This window comes from Mustela lutreola, chromosome 6, assembly GCF_030435805.1.
Source record: "Mustela lutreola isolate mMusLut2 chromosome 6, mMusLut2.pri, whole genome shotgun sequence".
Taxonomy (NCBI): Eukaryota; Metazoa; Chordata; class Mammalia; order Carnivora; family Mustelidae; genus Mustela; species Mustela lutreola.
This window is the reverse complement of record NC_081295.1, coordinates 140912474-140928994: the sequence shown is the minus strand read 5'-3', so window position 1 is coordinate 140928994 and position 16521 is coordinate 140912474. Positions and strand designations below refer to the sequence as shown.

Below are 16521 nucleotides of genomic sequence, written 5' to 3'. Positions count from 1 at the left end.
GCACTAAATTCATATCTCTCAATAGTTACCCTGAATGTGAATGGGCTAAATGCCCCTGTCAAAAGACACAGGGTATCAGAATGGATAAAAAAACAAAACCCATCTATATGTTGCCTCCAAGAAACACATTTTAAGCCCGAAGACACCTCCAGATTTAAAGTGAGGGGGTGGAAAAGAATTTACCATGCTAATGGACATCAGAAGAAAGCAGGAGTGGCAATCCTTATATCAGATCAATTAGATTTTAAGCCAAAGACTGTAATAAGAGATGAGGAAGGACACTATATCATACTCAAAGGGTCTGTCCAACAAGAAGATTTAACAATTTTAAATATCTATGCCCCCAACGTGGGAGCAGCCAACTATATAAACCAATTAATAACAAAATCAAAGAAACACATAAACAACAATACAATAATAGTAGGGGACTTTAATATTCCCCTCACTGAAATGGACAGGTCATCCAAGCAAAAGATCAGCAAGGAAATAAAGGCCTTAAATGACACACTGGACCAGATGGACATCACAGATATATTCAGAATATTTCATCCCAAAGCAACAGAATACACATTCTTCTCTAGTGCACATGGTACATTCTCCAGAATAGATCACATCCTCGGTCCTAAATCAGGACTCAACCGGTATCAAAAGATTGGGATCATTCCCTGCATATTTTCAGACCACAATGCTCTAAAGCTAGAACTCAACCACAAAAGGAAGTTTGGAAAGAACCCAAATACATGGAGACTAAAGAGTATCCTTCTAAAGAATGAATGGGTCAACCGGGAAATTAAAGAAGAATTGAAAAAAATCATGGAAACAAATGATAATGAAAATACAACGGTTCAAAATCTGTGGGACACAACAAAGGCAGTCCTGAGAGGAAAATATATAGCGGTACAAGCCTTTCTCAAGAAACAAGAAAGGTCTCAGGTACACAACCTAACCCTACACCTAAAGGAGCTGGAGAAGGAACAAGAAAGAAACCCTAAGCCCAGCAGGAGAAGAGAAATCATAAAGATCAGAGCAGAAATCAATGAAATAGAAACCAAAAAAACAATAGAACAAATCAACGAAACTAGGAGCTGGTTCTTTGAAAGAATTAATAAAATTGATAAACCCCTGGCCCGACTTATCAAAAAGAAAAGAGAAAGGACCCAAATAAATAAAATCATGAATGAAAGAGGAGAGATCACAACTAACACCAAGGAAATACAAACTATTATAAGAACATACTATGAGCAACTCTACGGCAATAAATTTGACAATCTGGAAGAAATGGATGCATTCCTAGAAACATATAAACTACCACAACTGAACCATGAAGAAATAGAAAGCCTGAACAGACCCATAACCAGTAAGGAGATTGAAACAGTCATTAAAAATCTCCAAACAAACAAAAGCCCAGGGCCAGACGGCTTCCCGGGGGAATTCTACCAAACATTTAAAGAAGAACTAATTCCTATTCTCCTGAAACTGTTCCAAAAAATAGAAATGGAAGGAAAACTTCCAAACTCATTTTATGAGGCCAGCATCACCTTGATCCCAAAACCAGACAAGGATCCCACCAAAAAAGAGAGCTATAGACCGATATCCTTGATGAACACAGATGCGAAAATACTCAACAAAATACTAGCCAATCGGATTCAACAGTACATTAAAAAGATTATTCACCACGACCAAGTGGGATTTATTCCAGGGCTGCAAGGTTGGTTCAACATCCGCAAATCAGTCAATGTGATACAACACATCAATAAAAGTAAGAACAAGAACCATATGATACTCTCAATAGATGCTGAAAAAGCATTTGACAAAGTACAACATCCCTTCCTGATCAAAACTCTTCAAAGTGTAGGGATAGAGGGCACATACCTCAATATCATCAAAGCCTTCTATGAAAAACCCACCGCAAATATCATTCTCAATGGAGAAAAACTGAAAGCTTTTCCGCTAAGGTCAGGAACACGGCAGGGATGTCCATTATCACCACTGCTATTCAACATCGTACTAGAGGTCCTAGCCTCAGCAATCAGACAACAAAAGGAAATTAAAGGCATCCAAATCGGCAAAGAAGAAGTCAAATTATCACTCTTCGCAGATGATATGATACTATATGTGGAAAACCCAAAAGACTCCACTCCAAAACTGCTAGAACTTATACAGGAATTCAGTAAAGTGTCAGGATATAAAATCAATGCACAGAAATCAGTTGCATTTCTCTACACCAACAGCAAGACAGAAGAAAGAGATATTAAGGAGTCAATCCCATTTACAATTGCATCCAAAACCATAAGATACCTAGGAATAAACCTAACCAAAGAGACACAGAATCTATACTCAGAAAACTATAAAGTACTCATGAAAGAAATTGAGGAAGACACAAAGAAATGGAAAAATGTTCCATGCTCCTGGATTGGAAGAATAAATATTGTGAAAATGTCTATGCTACCTAAAGCAATCTACACATTTAATGCAATTCCTATCAAAGTACCATCCATCTTTTTCAAAGAAATGGAACAAATAATTCTAAAATTTATATGGAACCAGAAAAGACCTCGAATAGCCAAAGGGATATTGAAAAAGAAAGCCAACGTTGGTGGCATCACAATTCCGGACTTCAAGCTCTATTACAAAGCTGTCATCATCAAGACAGCATGGTACTGGCACAAAAACAGACACATAGATCAATGGAACAGAATAGAGAGCCCAGAAATAGACCCTCAACTCTATGGTCAACTAATCTTCGACAAAGCAGGAAAGAATGTCCAATGGAAAAAAGACAGCCTTTTCAATAAATGGTGCTGGGAAAATTGGACAGCCACATGCAGAAAAATGAAATTGGACCATTTCCTTACACCACACACAAAAATAGACTCAAAATGGATGAAGGACCTCAATGTACGAAAGGAATCCATCAAAATCCTTGAGGAGAACACGGGCAGCAACCTCTTCGACCTCTGCCGCAGCAACATCTTCCTAGGAACAACGCAAAAGGCAAGGGAAGCAAGGGCAAAAATGAACTACTGGGATTTCATCAAGATCAAAAGCTTTTGCACAGCAAAGGAAACAGTTAACAAAATCAAAAGACAACTGACAGAATGGGAGAAGATATTTGCAAACGACATATCAGATAAAGGACTAGTGTCCAGAATCTATAAAGAACTTAGCAAACTCAACACCCAAAGAACAAATAATCCAATCAAGAAATGGGCAGAAGACATGAACAGACATTTCTGCAAAGAAGACATCCAGATGGCCAACAGACACATGAAAAAGTGCTCCATATCACTTGGCATCAGGGAAATACAAATCAAAACCACAATGAGATATCACCTCACACCAGTCAGAATGGCTAAAATCAACAAGTCAGGAAATGACAGATGCTGGCGAGGATGCGGAGAAAGGGGAACCCTCCTACACTGTTGGTGGGAATGCAAGCTGGTGCAGCCACTCTGGAAAACAGCATGGAGGTTCCTCAAAATGTTGAAAATAGAACTGCCCTATGACCCAGCAATTGCACTATTGGGTATTTACCCTAAAGATACAAATGTAGTGATCCAAAGGGACACATGCACCCGAATGTTTATAGCAGCAATGTCCACAATAGCCAAACTATGGAAAGAACCTAGATGTCCATCAACAGATGAATGGATCAAGAAGATGTGGTATATATACACAATGGAATACTATGCAGCCATCAAAAGAAATGAAATCTTGCCATTTGCAACAACATGGATGGAACTAGAGCGTATCATGCTTAGCGAAATAAGTCAAGCAGAGAAAGACAACTATCATATGATCTCCCTGATATGAGGAAGTGGTGATGCAACATGGAGGCTTAAGTGGGTAGAAGAATAAATGAAACAAGATGGGATTGGGAGGGAGACAAACCATAAGTGACTCTTAATCTCACAAAACAAACTGAGGGTTGCCGGGGGGAGGGGGTTGGGGAGAAGGGGGTGGGATTATGGACATTGGGGAGGGTATGTGATTTGGTGAGTGCTGTGAAGTGTGTAAACCTGGTGATTCACAGACCTGGGGATAAAAATATATGTATATAAAAAATATATGTTTATAAAAAATTAAAAAAAAAAAAATAAAAAAAAAAAAAAAAAAAAAAAAAAAACCTTCCAACTAACAAAAAAAAAAAAAAAAAAAAAAAAAAAAAAAAAAAAAAAAAAAAAAAAAAAAAAAAAAAAAAAAAAAAAAAAAAAAAAAAAGAGCTGGATCTACAAAAAGGAATGAAGAGCTCTAGAAACCAAAGTTGTGCGTAAATATAAAAGCCACTTTTTTTGTTGTTATTTTTAATCCTTTTGAAATATTAGTGTCTAAAGTAAATAAATAAGTCAAAATAAACAATGTACTGTGAGCTCTAAAACATAGGCAGATTAAAATATGTAATGATAGCAAAATAATAGTAGGGGAGGATGGAAATACATTGTTGTAAGAACCTTACCTTATAACAGAGTCTACTATTATTTGATAGTAGCAAGCCACAGGTATGTTAAAATTGTATATTGTAAACTCCAAAGCACACATGAAAAATAAAATAAAATAAGGAACTATTACGAGTAAGCCATAGTAGTGATAAAAATAGAATCATAAAGATATTATAATATTCTGAAAGAGACAAAGAAGGGAATAGTCTCAAACAAAAAGAAAATAAATAGCAAGATGGTGAAATTAAACCGTATCAAAATTGTACTAAATGTGTATGAGCTAGGCATTTTAGTTAAATTCAAAAATTGTCAGATTGTGTAAAAGCAAGAGCCAACCATGAGCTATTATTTTAAGCACATATTGCAAATTCATAAATATGATAAAAATTAAAAAGATAGTAAAATAATATTTATTAACAGTTATCATGGATCCTCTTATCCACTAATAATGTACCAACAAAATTAAAATAAAATAGTTCTATTATTCATGTTTTTCAACCAATTTCCTGTAATGTTTTGAAATGATTAAATAAAAAATAAGATTTTACATTTAATCAAGTCATTGTTTTAAAAATCAAATTAAATTTTTTTTTTAAGATTATTTATTTATTTATTTATTTATTTGACAGAAAGAGGTCACAAGTAGGCAGAGAGGCAAGCAGAGAAAGAGGAGGAAGCAGGCTCCCTGCTGAGCAGAGAGCCCGATGTGGGACTCGATCCCAGGACCCTGAGATCATGACCTGAGCTGAAGGCAGCGGCTTAACCCACTGAGCCATCCAGGCGCCCCCCCCAAAATCAAATTAAATTTGTCTAGCATCCTTTACTTACATAATCAATGGGGAAAATAATTCTCTTCAGACTTCAAAGTAAAAGCACCAAACAAGGTTTAGTTTACACACTTTCGTAAGTCAAAAACAAGTCCTTGATATCCCAAAGATCTGGGGATTTAAGAAGGTAAACTGTCCTGTGGGATAGGAAGTATACGAACACAAACATTTTCACTCCTGAGAAGCTACTATTATTTTCCTAATGTACAGAAAATATTAATAGTAACCATCAGAGAACCTGATAGATACCTGTCTCTGTTGATATTATCCTATTTTTCAGTGTCTTTAATCTTTAGGACTACTGATGTGCACTTAATTAAGCTATGCATTTGACCTCATGTGGGGAATCCCTGGGTATTTTGGGAAGCTTATCTGGGAAGTATGCCTGCCCAAGACCTGAAGGGTTACTGAGTGTCACAGATGTTGAAACTGCTAAGAACAGTGATGCTGTTCTATTTGCCATCACATATGGCTTAGATGCCTCAAAGGGCCATCAAACTCCATGTGAACAAAACTTAACTCACCTTTCCCAGACTTCCTTCCTTTCCAGTAAGGTAGTGACCGTACTAGTCATCCTGCTGCCCACACTAGCAAGCTTGTCACTCCCTTTTCTCTCAGGTCCCTTATCCAATCGGTTATCAGGTTGCATTTATGAATTTATGTCTTATGGGTGACATCTCTGCCTCGCTACTATTATTTATCTGATTATTTGCCACCGAGGTCTTTGCAACATTTTTCTGGCTCATTCTTTTTGTTGCTATTGTTAACTCTGCCCTCACCACAGTTGCCTGAATAAATGGGCTATCCCTCTTTTGCTGAAAAGGCTTCAGTTTCCCAAGATCTGCAGCAGAAACTCTAACCAGTGTCCTCAGCCCACAAGGCCCTACATGATCTGGCCCCTGTCTTTGTCTCCAGCCTCACCTTCTTGACCCAAGTATATGTTTCAGAAATAGACCCTGCTTGTGTCTACACACACACATATTTTGCTTTGTTTTGACTTTGTGTCTATGCCTTTGTTCGACCCCATCCCCTAGAATAAATAATCAATCATCATGTACCATGAATTATCATTATCAGTTTATATCTTTCTTCCTTATTAGAAGGCAAGCACTTTCATGGGAGAAAACTCTGTATTCATCTTTCTTAGCCACAGCATTTAGCTCAGTGCCTAACATACAGTGAGCACTTGGTAACTGTTGGTTAAATATTTGAATTTATAGGAGCCAGGATTTTCCTTACTTAGACAAGTGTATGGGAAAATAGTCATATTGCTTTCATTATGTCAGTTTAAAAATAGATCTGCAAATTCCTTGAAAGTCCTTGCAGAGAGATGTGGTCTATGCCTTCTCTTCTTGAAACCTGGCAGAGTTTTGTCACTGTTTCAACCAAAAGGGTGTAACAGAAGTGATGCTCTGTGACCTGAAATGCTAGGGAACTAAAGACACAGCTTCTCCTTGCTTACTGGCATACTTTTTCTTAAAGTCTTCACTGGCCAAGTGAGCATTCTGACATCCTTGAGGCTACTATGCTATTGGGAAGCTGAATCTAGCGCATGTGGAGACCACATAAATAGGCTCTGAGATGACATCAAGAGAGAGGAAGAGATACCCAGACAGCCCACAACTGTCTCAACCCTACGCCAGCCACCTCTATTTCAACTACAGGCATACTGTCCCCAACTGAATTAAAAACCCTGAGCCACAGCTGCTTGACTGATCCCTCCAAAAATCCCTTCCAAAATTTCTGACCTATGCAGATCATTAGAAACAAAAATGATCACTGGTGTTTCAGGTTAGTAGGTTTTTATTTATTTATTTATTTATTTAGCTAGAGAGAAAGAGAGAGAATGAATGGGGTGGGGGGAGCAGAGGGAGAGATAGAGAGAAAGAATCTTCAGCAGACTCTCAACTGAGTGCAGAGCCTGATGCAGGGGTCCATCTCATGACCCTGAAATCACAACCTAAGCTGAAACCGAGAGTCAAAGGCTTAACCCACTGAGCTGCCCAGGCTGACCCTAGGCTATTAAGTTTTTAGGTGATTTGTTTAGCAGCAATAGAAAATTAGAGCATTCATTTTAAATGGTAATTAAAGATAATGGATTATACACTTTAAAGTTAATTACTCTTTTCAGATTAAATAATATTTAATATTTTAATTTTTAAGCACTATACTTCCATAAATAAATAAATACACATACACACACACACACACACACATCTGATTTCAGGAGAAATGAAAATGCCATACACCAATGATAAAATCTTCTACAATTCTGGAAATACATTTTTTTTGAAAAGAGAGATATATTTTATAATTCATTTTTACACTTTTTTAATTTCCAAAAAATGGATATGGTGTGTCATCCTTTGGGTAATTTGGGTTCCTCCTGTTGCTATTAGTTTGTGGCAATCATAAATGAAGAAAAACTGTAGTCTTACTCTCCTAACAACTTGTTTCTGGGCTGTGACCCAAAGAAAAATTTGGTATATAATACAATGGTCTGAGGAGGAATATTCTTGATTCCAAGCAGACCACTACAGAGACAGAGGGAGGCAGGGTGCAAAGTCAGTGACCCAAGACAAACTTTGTGATCTGTGTTCATCAAATACACCAGGAATTTACTCCCCAAGTTTCATGATGAACAGCCAGCTCCTCAGAATCCTGGAAGGTTAGCGCTAGGATAGAAGGCAGACACAGTATCAGAGTAACCTAATAATCACCAGACCATAAAGAAAATACATATGGTATGATTTCATATATCACTCAGACCTGAGAGACTACTTGAAACAAATCTGAAAATAGGGATTTCCTCATCCTCCTTGATATCATGATTCTCAGGATCTGAAGTTCAGAATTCTGACTTAACTCCCTGACTGCAATGTCAACTCACAAATGGTCACCTAGGAAACTGAAATAAGTTACTACCTTAGTAACTCTGAATTTTGGTGTCTAAATCCACCCTATGTTACAAGTAACAAGTGATAATGTAGAGCAGAAAATTCTAGAGGAAAACACACCGATAGCAGGAAAAACAAAGGAAATAGGATGGGAAAGAACGAAAGGAAGAAAGAAAGAAAGAAAGAAAGAAATCTAGTGAAAAGTAAACACTGAACTTTGACAGTATAGTTGACAATACAGTGGGTGGAAGCAGACTTCAGTGTTTCTGCTCACATATAGCACTGCCCATCACCGATCCTGAGAACAAAAGCAGAGCTGAATTTGAGGGAGAGATGGAAACAGAGGGTAACTTGGGGTCTAAGCTGAACCTGTCCCTCAGCATGAGAGTTGGGAATTATAATCCTTTTTTAAATGAGTTCAAGGAAGTGAAGTCACTCTCGGGTTTTATTCCAGGAAATTATCAAGTTTTGATAATCCTCTTCCTCAAGGTTACTCAGATGAGGCCAGGTGATGGACCAGAATCATCAAGACAATGCCAGACAATGGAAGTCAGATGTGATGAAGTGCTGGCAGAAACCCGGTCAGTGGGGGAAGGTCCATCCCACAGTCTGAGGTCTGGGGCTAGGCACTCCCAGAGAATCAGGAGGAAGGGAGTAATGGAGAAAGAGCTGTTTCCAAATGAGCTGGGCCTCAGCATCAGCAATCTGCAACAATTTTCAGTGTTTTCCCACTTTCAATGCAAGATATATAGAAATGTAAGTCTATTTCTAAGATTCTGGCTTAGTAAAGTAAGAGTTACTCACATGCCATCAGGTTAACTGCTTCCAAAAAGTGTAAGGCAAGTTTTGGATGGTGTGTTGCCCAACATGCTTTCTTAACCTCCTTCTTCTTTTTCCTTCCAGAAAGTCTTCTCCTGTACAACATGGTTCTGGTGGAGCTACTCCAGACTAGTTTCCACCTTTCTGCCACAGGGCAGACCCCTGCTGCCTTGACTGCTTCTCCATGGACAGTAATCCAGACAGGGACAATTCTCCAGGATTGATTAATAGATACAGAGAGTTAGACCTCCATTTTCTGGGGAGCTGCCAAGCTGGTAGGATGTGAGTCTGAGTTTTCTTTTCTTTTTTTTTTTTTTTTTTAAAGATTTTATTTATTTATTTGACAGAGAGAAATCACAAGTAGGCAGAGAGGCAGGCAGAGAGAGAGAGAGAGGAGGAAGCAGGCTCCCTGCTGAGCAGAGAGCCCGATGCGGGACTCGATCCCAGGACCCTGAGATCATGACCTGAGCCGAAGGCAGCGGCTTAACCACTGAGCCACCCAGGCACCCGAGTCTGAGTTTTCTGATGGTTGTTCTGCCTGTCATGTAAAGAGAGTGTGCACAGAGAACCGGAGCCAAGTAAAGTCAAAGAATGGAGATAGTGGCCAGATGGCTTTGCTTGAGCTCCTTGAGCCAGCCCTCTTGAAAAACTAGCATCAGGCTTCCCAGATATCAATCCAACAAAATGTGTTTTTCCTTTTCCTTTGAGCTGGTTTAAGTTTCTTAAATCAGTTGCAACAACAACAACAACAGGGGCACCTGGGTGGCTCAGTGGGTTAAAGCCTCTGCCTTCAGCTCAGGTCATGATCTCAGGATCTTGGGATCAAGCCCCGCATCTGGCTCTCTGCTCAGCAGTGAGCCTGCTTCCCCCCTCTCTGCCTGCCTCTCTGCCTACTTGTGATCTCTGTCTGTCAAATAAATAAATAAAATCTTTTAAAAACAACAACAACAACAACAACAACAAAACCAAAAAACTACAACTTCAAATGCTTATTGCAGAAAGCGAGTTAGGGATGAGAGAGGGACTAACATTTCTCAAAAGTAGTCCTCACTGGCTGGACCTATCATATTGCTACCCAGTTCAACGGCTCTTCTTAATGATGGTAGATCTGGACCTCAAAATAACAGTAAAAATAGCCTTCTAAGATGATAGAACCACATCATGCCTGTGTTCCTAAAAGGAAATTAACGTGTCAATCATCACTTACAGCACAGGTCCCACAAGGAGTCTGTCCTGTAAGATCCTCATGATTGAATTTAAATGTATATATAACCTCTTTTAGGACGTTGTGACCAAACACAGTTAAAATAAATCAAAGTTTTGCTGTTTGATGGGCTACATTTCAGCTATGCGGTTGACTTCATTAGTTGAGGATGATGTGTTAATACTTCATGATAATGCATCTTATTTCAGTTCTTTAAAATAACCCAACTCTACTTCTAGAAAAGGTATGATTACCAAAGCAATCGGTATCAACCACCAGTGACAGTTCTTCTTCTGTCTGACTTGCTTCATGTAAAATGGCTCTTTATGTAACATAAATATATACTTTTCTTTCAAACATAATAGTTACACAATCAGAAAGGAGTCATGTAACAAAATACTTGCTCATGATTATGTATTTTTAAGATTTCATTTATTTATTTGAGAGAGAGAGTGAAAGGATGAGTTGGGGGTAGGGGCAGAGGGAGGGGACAAAACAGAGTCCTCACTGAGCAGGGAGCCCAATGCAGGACTCAATCCCAGAACCCAGAGATCATGACCTGAGCTGAAGGCAGATGCTTAACCAACAGAGCCACCCAGTCATCTCGAGATTCTGTATTTTTGTTATGCAAGAGAGTATCATACATCTTAAAGCTATTATAAAATGTTTCTTGTTAAATAATTCCTTAAAACATTTTCTATGATGTTTGAAGAGGTAGCAAGAACTCAGAAGTTCTAGGAGAGCCTGTTGTCATAGTGTGCTAAAATAATTCTATAGACCTGAGAAAGAACCTTGGAAAATACAGATCAAAAGGATGTTGAACCCAACAAAGATGAGACATTGAAATGGTTTCCCAACTTGTGTTTGACTAGATCAAATTATCGATAGTAACATTTATAATCATCTGGGAAAAGCTAACATTTAATTAAAAAATAAAAGATTATTAACAAAAAAAAGCGTTTATCAGTGTTGGTTTTCAGGAATAAAGAAATTGTAATTTTGTCCATGTTTTTCTAATTATAGTCCACTGACATATTCTACTCTTTAAATAACTGGCTACCCAGTCTTTTGATTCAATTTATTATTCTGTCACATAAAGTTCTTGATTCTTAAAAGCATATTGTGGAAATCATTTGAAGTTCTAAAATATATAAAATAAATGCATTAAGAACGAGGGACAAAGTGAATTTCCCTTTGTAGTTCCTTTTCTATATGATAATACCACGAGAAAAGCCAAATAATTAAATAATGATTATTTACATCTGTGGTCCTTTTACACATATTCACTTTGCCTTTCTTATGTAGTTTTGCATAAGGGGGAATTGCCTCTATACTGCCAATGAGGTAACTAAAATGAAATGAATACTTGTGCTTCTGTTTCTTCCACCTACTTCATAGGAAATTTATTTGCTTTTAATCAGCAAATGATATTATTTATTTTATATAGAAGAGTGAATTGATTACTGCAGTATATGTAGAAATGAATAAAACCTATTTTCTGGTTTCAGAGCTTACAATCTTGAAGGGAAGGCAGGGTAAGTAAATTGACAGAAAGATATATTAAAAAGGCAAGCTCTTAAGGTGTTAGAGTAGAGAAAGATATGGTGTTTGAAAGGCTCATAAAAATATTTTTGAATTAGATCTTAAAAATAAGTCATATTGTTTTCTCTAACAATAGTTAAAAAGTACAAAAAATAATGTCTTTTTGTCCAAGTACCCAGTTTGGTGTTATGAGAAGACTCATGGAAGTGAACAAGGATATTTAGTAAGTTATGGACCAGAGACAAAGAACTAACTGCATGGAAAGTCTCAAGTCCGATTTTTGGTTTGCACTCCTGGGTGGGTAAGTTGGGCAGTTGGAGGATGGCAACAGCCTTCCACTTCCTCCTGCTGTCAAGTCTGTCTTCCAGTTATTAGCTCTCTCAATTTACTCAATTTTGTATATGCTCTGAGAAGGAGTGTGGCCATTCTACCTATCCAAGTCCTTTTGCTCCAAATTTAGTTCCAGCAACAAACTGAGAGAACTCTAGGGACATTCAGAAATATGTGGTCTTTTACCAGCCCCACAATTATTTATCTAAATTATTTATCTAATTATTTATCCTGTATTCCTAAAGAAAATGTATTTCTCTCTCTCTTTCTCTCTCTCACACACACACACACCGATACTACTAAGGTTTATATGGACAACATTTTTTTTTTTTCCTGATTGGAAATAATAATAGTTGCTTTGTTCTTCTTTGAAATAGTCTTGTGCTTCTCAGCTTCAGAAGACACAGGAATTCAAGGGAGAGGCCTGCCTGCTGTTTTCACCTCTTAAAAATTATTGAAGTCCAGAGTCCAGGTCAGTTTCTTTCTTTGACTAGATCACATTTCCCCCATATATTGTGACAACGATCTGAGGTTTCCAGGTTCAGCTCGTTAGATGTAGGGCTCTTGAAGACAATGTCGTACGTTGACTTCTATCAAGAGCTAGGTGGCCCCATTCTGCTTCATTGCTGATGTCTGAACCCACAATTTGGTTAATTCTTTCATGAAATGTGAAGGGAAGTTCTCTATTACAGAATGAATGTGGACATTCGTCACACCTATGGGCAGATGACACTAAGCTAGAAGTCATGTGACTTGGTATTAGTACAGCAAATACAAATTTATGGGTAAGATAAAGCAGAGGTTGAGTCCCACAATTAACTAATTGATTACGTAACCTTGGGTTACATCAAAGACTTAGAATTAAACTCCCTTGATCTTAAGAAGTAACAAATGTCAACTGTTTCCTGATCACCTGCACAGGTGCTCAAACTCAAGCTTGCAAAACCACAGTTATGTCCTCCCAGCACATCAGGCCTAACCCCACGCTTACATTTCCCATATTGGTGGCCAGGACCACTCTGGATCCTGTCACCTATGCTAGGAAACTGTTTCCCCTAGTTTCTCCCACCTTGCTTTTTTGTTTAATTAATAATAACACTTAAAAAATAACTTCCTGAAAATATTTCATATATCCCCCAGTTTCATCCTGATTTCCTATTCCTTAGTTCTATCTATTTCTTGCTTAAAATTCTAGAAGCAACACTTCACTGTGCTCCTATCTCTAGACCATGCCCCCTCTTTAATCCTACCCACCCAGTTTCCTCTCTATGGCCAGCAGACTGGTGTCTTTAAGAGGCATGTGTGACAACATGGATGGAACTAGAGCGTATCATGCTTAGCAAAATAAGTCAAGCGGAGAAAGACAACTATCATATGATCTCCCTGATATGAGGAAGTGGTGATGCAACATGGGGGCTTAAGTGGGTAGGAGAAGAATCAATGAAACAAGATGGGATTGGGAGGGAGACAAACCATAAGTGACTCTTAATCTCACAAAACAAACTGAGGGTTGCTGGGGGGAGGGGGTTTGGGAGAAGGGGGTGGGATTATGGACATTGGGGAGGGTATGTGCTTTGGTGAGTGCTGTGAAGTGTGTAAACCTGGTGATTCACAGACCTGTACCCCTGGGGATAAAAATATATGTTTATAAAAAATAAAAAATTATAATAATAAAAAAAGAGGCATGTGTGAACATGCAAACTTGAGGCTCATTATCTTCGAATACTCAGGCAGGTTTTTTTTTTTTTTAAGATTTTATTTATTTATTTGACAGAGATCACAGGTACACAGGCAGGCAGAGAGAGAGGAGGAAGCAGGCTCCCCGCTGAGCAGAAAGCCCGATGCGGGCCTCGATCCCAGGACCCTGAGATCATGACGTGAACAGAAGGCAGAAGCTTTAACCCACTGAGCCACGCAGGTGCCCACTTGGGCAGGTCTTACAGACCGGCTTCTTCTTTGAAATATTCTGTGCGTCTGAGCTTCAGAAGACACAGGAATTCAAGGGAGTGGCCTGCCTGCTGTTTGCACCTCTTAAAACTTGATTGAAATACAGAATCCAGGTCAGTTTCTTCCTTCTACCTTCTCCTCCTCTGCCTTCTATAGCCTCAGATCCCACATTAAATTCTCTCCATCACCATAACTTTCTCCTGTCTTGGCAATTATGCTTGCCATCACCTCTGTTCGTCCCTGTATCTGGAGAGCTCTCTCCCTCTGGTCACCTGGGAAATTACTGTTCATTCTGCATCTCAGTTTAGATGTTCCTCATGTGCAAGGCCTTCTGCCACTCATTGGGTAACCTAAGGGGGTCTCCTCAAGATATCTCCATACCTTGTAATAATCATCTATTGCCATGCAATTATTTCTTCTATTTCTTCCTAGCATATTCCCAGATCATTACCTCTTAATCGTTGTATTTTCCTAGTATTTAGAATGGTGATTGGCACATAGTGGACACTAGGATGATCTATATAACAAACAAACTATGACTCCTAAATGGAATAACCTTTGGTCTAATGAGCACCCGGTGGTGTAGCTGTTCCTTTGGGTCATAAGAGCAATAGACGGTCAGTATTCAGCAAGGATGAACCAGAGCTAAAGAGAAAGTGTGGGGACAAGCTAGAAAGTTATGGGGGAACTGAGTGCTGAGTGAGAGAAAGGCCAAGATAGGAGCCCTCAGTATCAGGGTGGGTAAAGGGGGTGGTTCAGAGGAGACACTTTTTGTTTTCTGTGGATTTCTGTTCTGTGTGATTGCTTCCATCATGATTATCATAAATCACAAATATGTGTGTGTGTGTGCGTGTGTGTGTGTGTGTAAGTGTATGCATGTGTGTGTGTGTGTGTGTGTGTATGAGTGAGGGAAAGAAAGGAGGCAGGTAGAGAACTACAGTTAGAGGTGGAGATCGGAGGTAGTGATAGAAACAGGCAGACACAGAGATAGAGAAAATGGAAGAATCTTGGGTGTGCCTTTGTAAATAAACAGTGCTGTGTTTTATGCTGGGCGAATGTGTCACTGCCCCTCAACCACGGTTTCACACTCAGGTATCCAAACAGCAAAGGAAACCATGTGAATTCCTGGAGAAACCTTGGGCATTCGCTTTGGAATTGAGGCTTTGATTCAGTCTTACTCTCTGAAGAGCAAGGACTCTCTCTCCTAGTCTAGTCTCTGAGGGGTAATGGAAGACTCAGGCTGAATGTCAGTTTTGTGTCCTGCCCTGCTCTGAATATCTGATTCTTTCTACCTGAACCACTGAGGCAATCCTATAAACATATCCCTTGATGGATTAAGTTACTTCCTTGTATGTTCCTGCAGGGCAAGAAATTCAGTAGTCCTGTGACTTATAGAATATTAGTCCTGTATTCCCACCTTCTCGAGAATTTCTGTTTTGGAGAACACATGTCATACAGTGCAGCCCCTCCCCATTACCTTAGAGACTGGCTTTGGAGGACTATGTTTATGGTGCCTCCCAGGATTTCATTAGTTCCTGTGATTTGTTGCACTGTACTCGTGTCGGGACCCTTGGGGAGTTTATGACCCATGATATTACAGCACTGCACGCGCCAGGTATCTCCATCATTAGGCTGAAAGAAACAATAAGAGCTGCCTTCCTGGGCACAGCTTGGGCAGTGCCATCACATCAGAGGAGCTCTGCAAGCTTTGAGATGGCACTTAATGGTCCACAACCTGCAGTGGCTCCATCAACTTCAACTGAACCTCAGCTCTCCTTCCTTCTCTGAGTAGAAGAAGAAAATGACATATAACTCTGCATCATGTAGGAATTTGCTGTAGGACGTTTTACTGAAATGACTTATTCCTAGGCCTCTGTATTCCTATTTCCTCTTCTACAAAAAAAAAAAAAAAAAAAAAAAAAAAAAAAAAAAAAAAAAAAAGAAGAAGAAGAAGAAGCATGGTGTTTCAGTTGTTTTCATTAATTAACCTATTTTCAAAAGAAATCTTGCGACTATTCTTGCAAATCATTTTGTTCCATTTGCATTTCATTTATCCAAACCATTCACAAATTCTTTTAACTGTCTTTGGTTGACTTTATTTCTTTTTCTTTTCTTTTTTTTTTTTTAAAGATTTTATTTATTTATTTGACAAAGATCACAAGTAGGCAGAGAGGCAGGCAGAGAGAGAGAGGGGGAGGCAGGCTCCTTACCCAGCAGAGAGGCCAATGAGGGGCTCCATCCCAGGGCCCTGAGATCATGACCTGAGCGGAAGGCAGAGGCTTTAACCCACTGAGCCACCCAGGCGCCCCATGGTTGACTTTATTTCTTTGGACTGCCCTGACTTCTTCTCTCCCTTCAAGACTAGTAACAGGGCCAGAAGGTATACCACAGAGTTAACTCATAGTTATAATTAGGGTTTTCTTTCACCAGGGTATCAACTGATAAGAGCTATAGTCCCCGTTATTGAGCATTTGGGAACTAAAAATACATCACCCTCTTCCAATTCTCCCAAACCT

General features: G+C 38.9%; 1 long non-coding RNA gene across 1 annotated transcript; it reads right to left on the bottom strand.

Moving 5' to 3' along the window:
• Window positions 1-4069: 4069 nt before the first annotated feature.
• LOC131834513 (uncharacterized) lies at window positions 4070-15949 on the bottom strand. Its single transcript, XR_009354921.1, has 2 exons — window positions 15903-15949; window positions 4070-4223 (listed from the first exon to the last, which is right to left on the bottom strand). It is a non-coding gene; the product is annotated as an uncharacterized LOC131834513 (long non-coding RNA).
• Window positions 15950-16521: the final 572 nt, after the last annotated feature.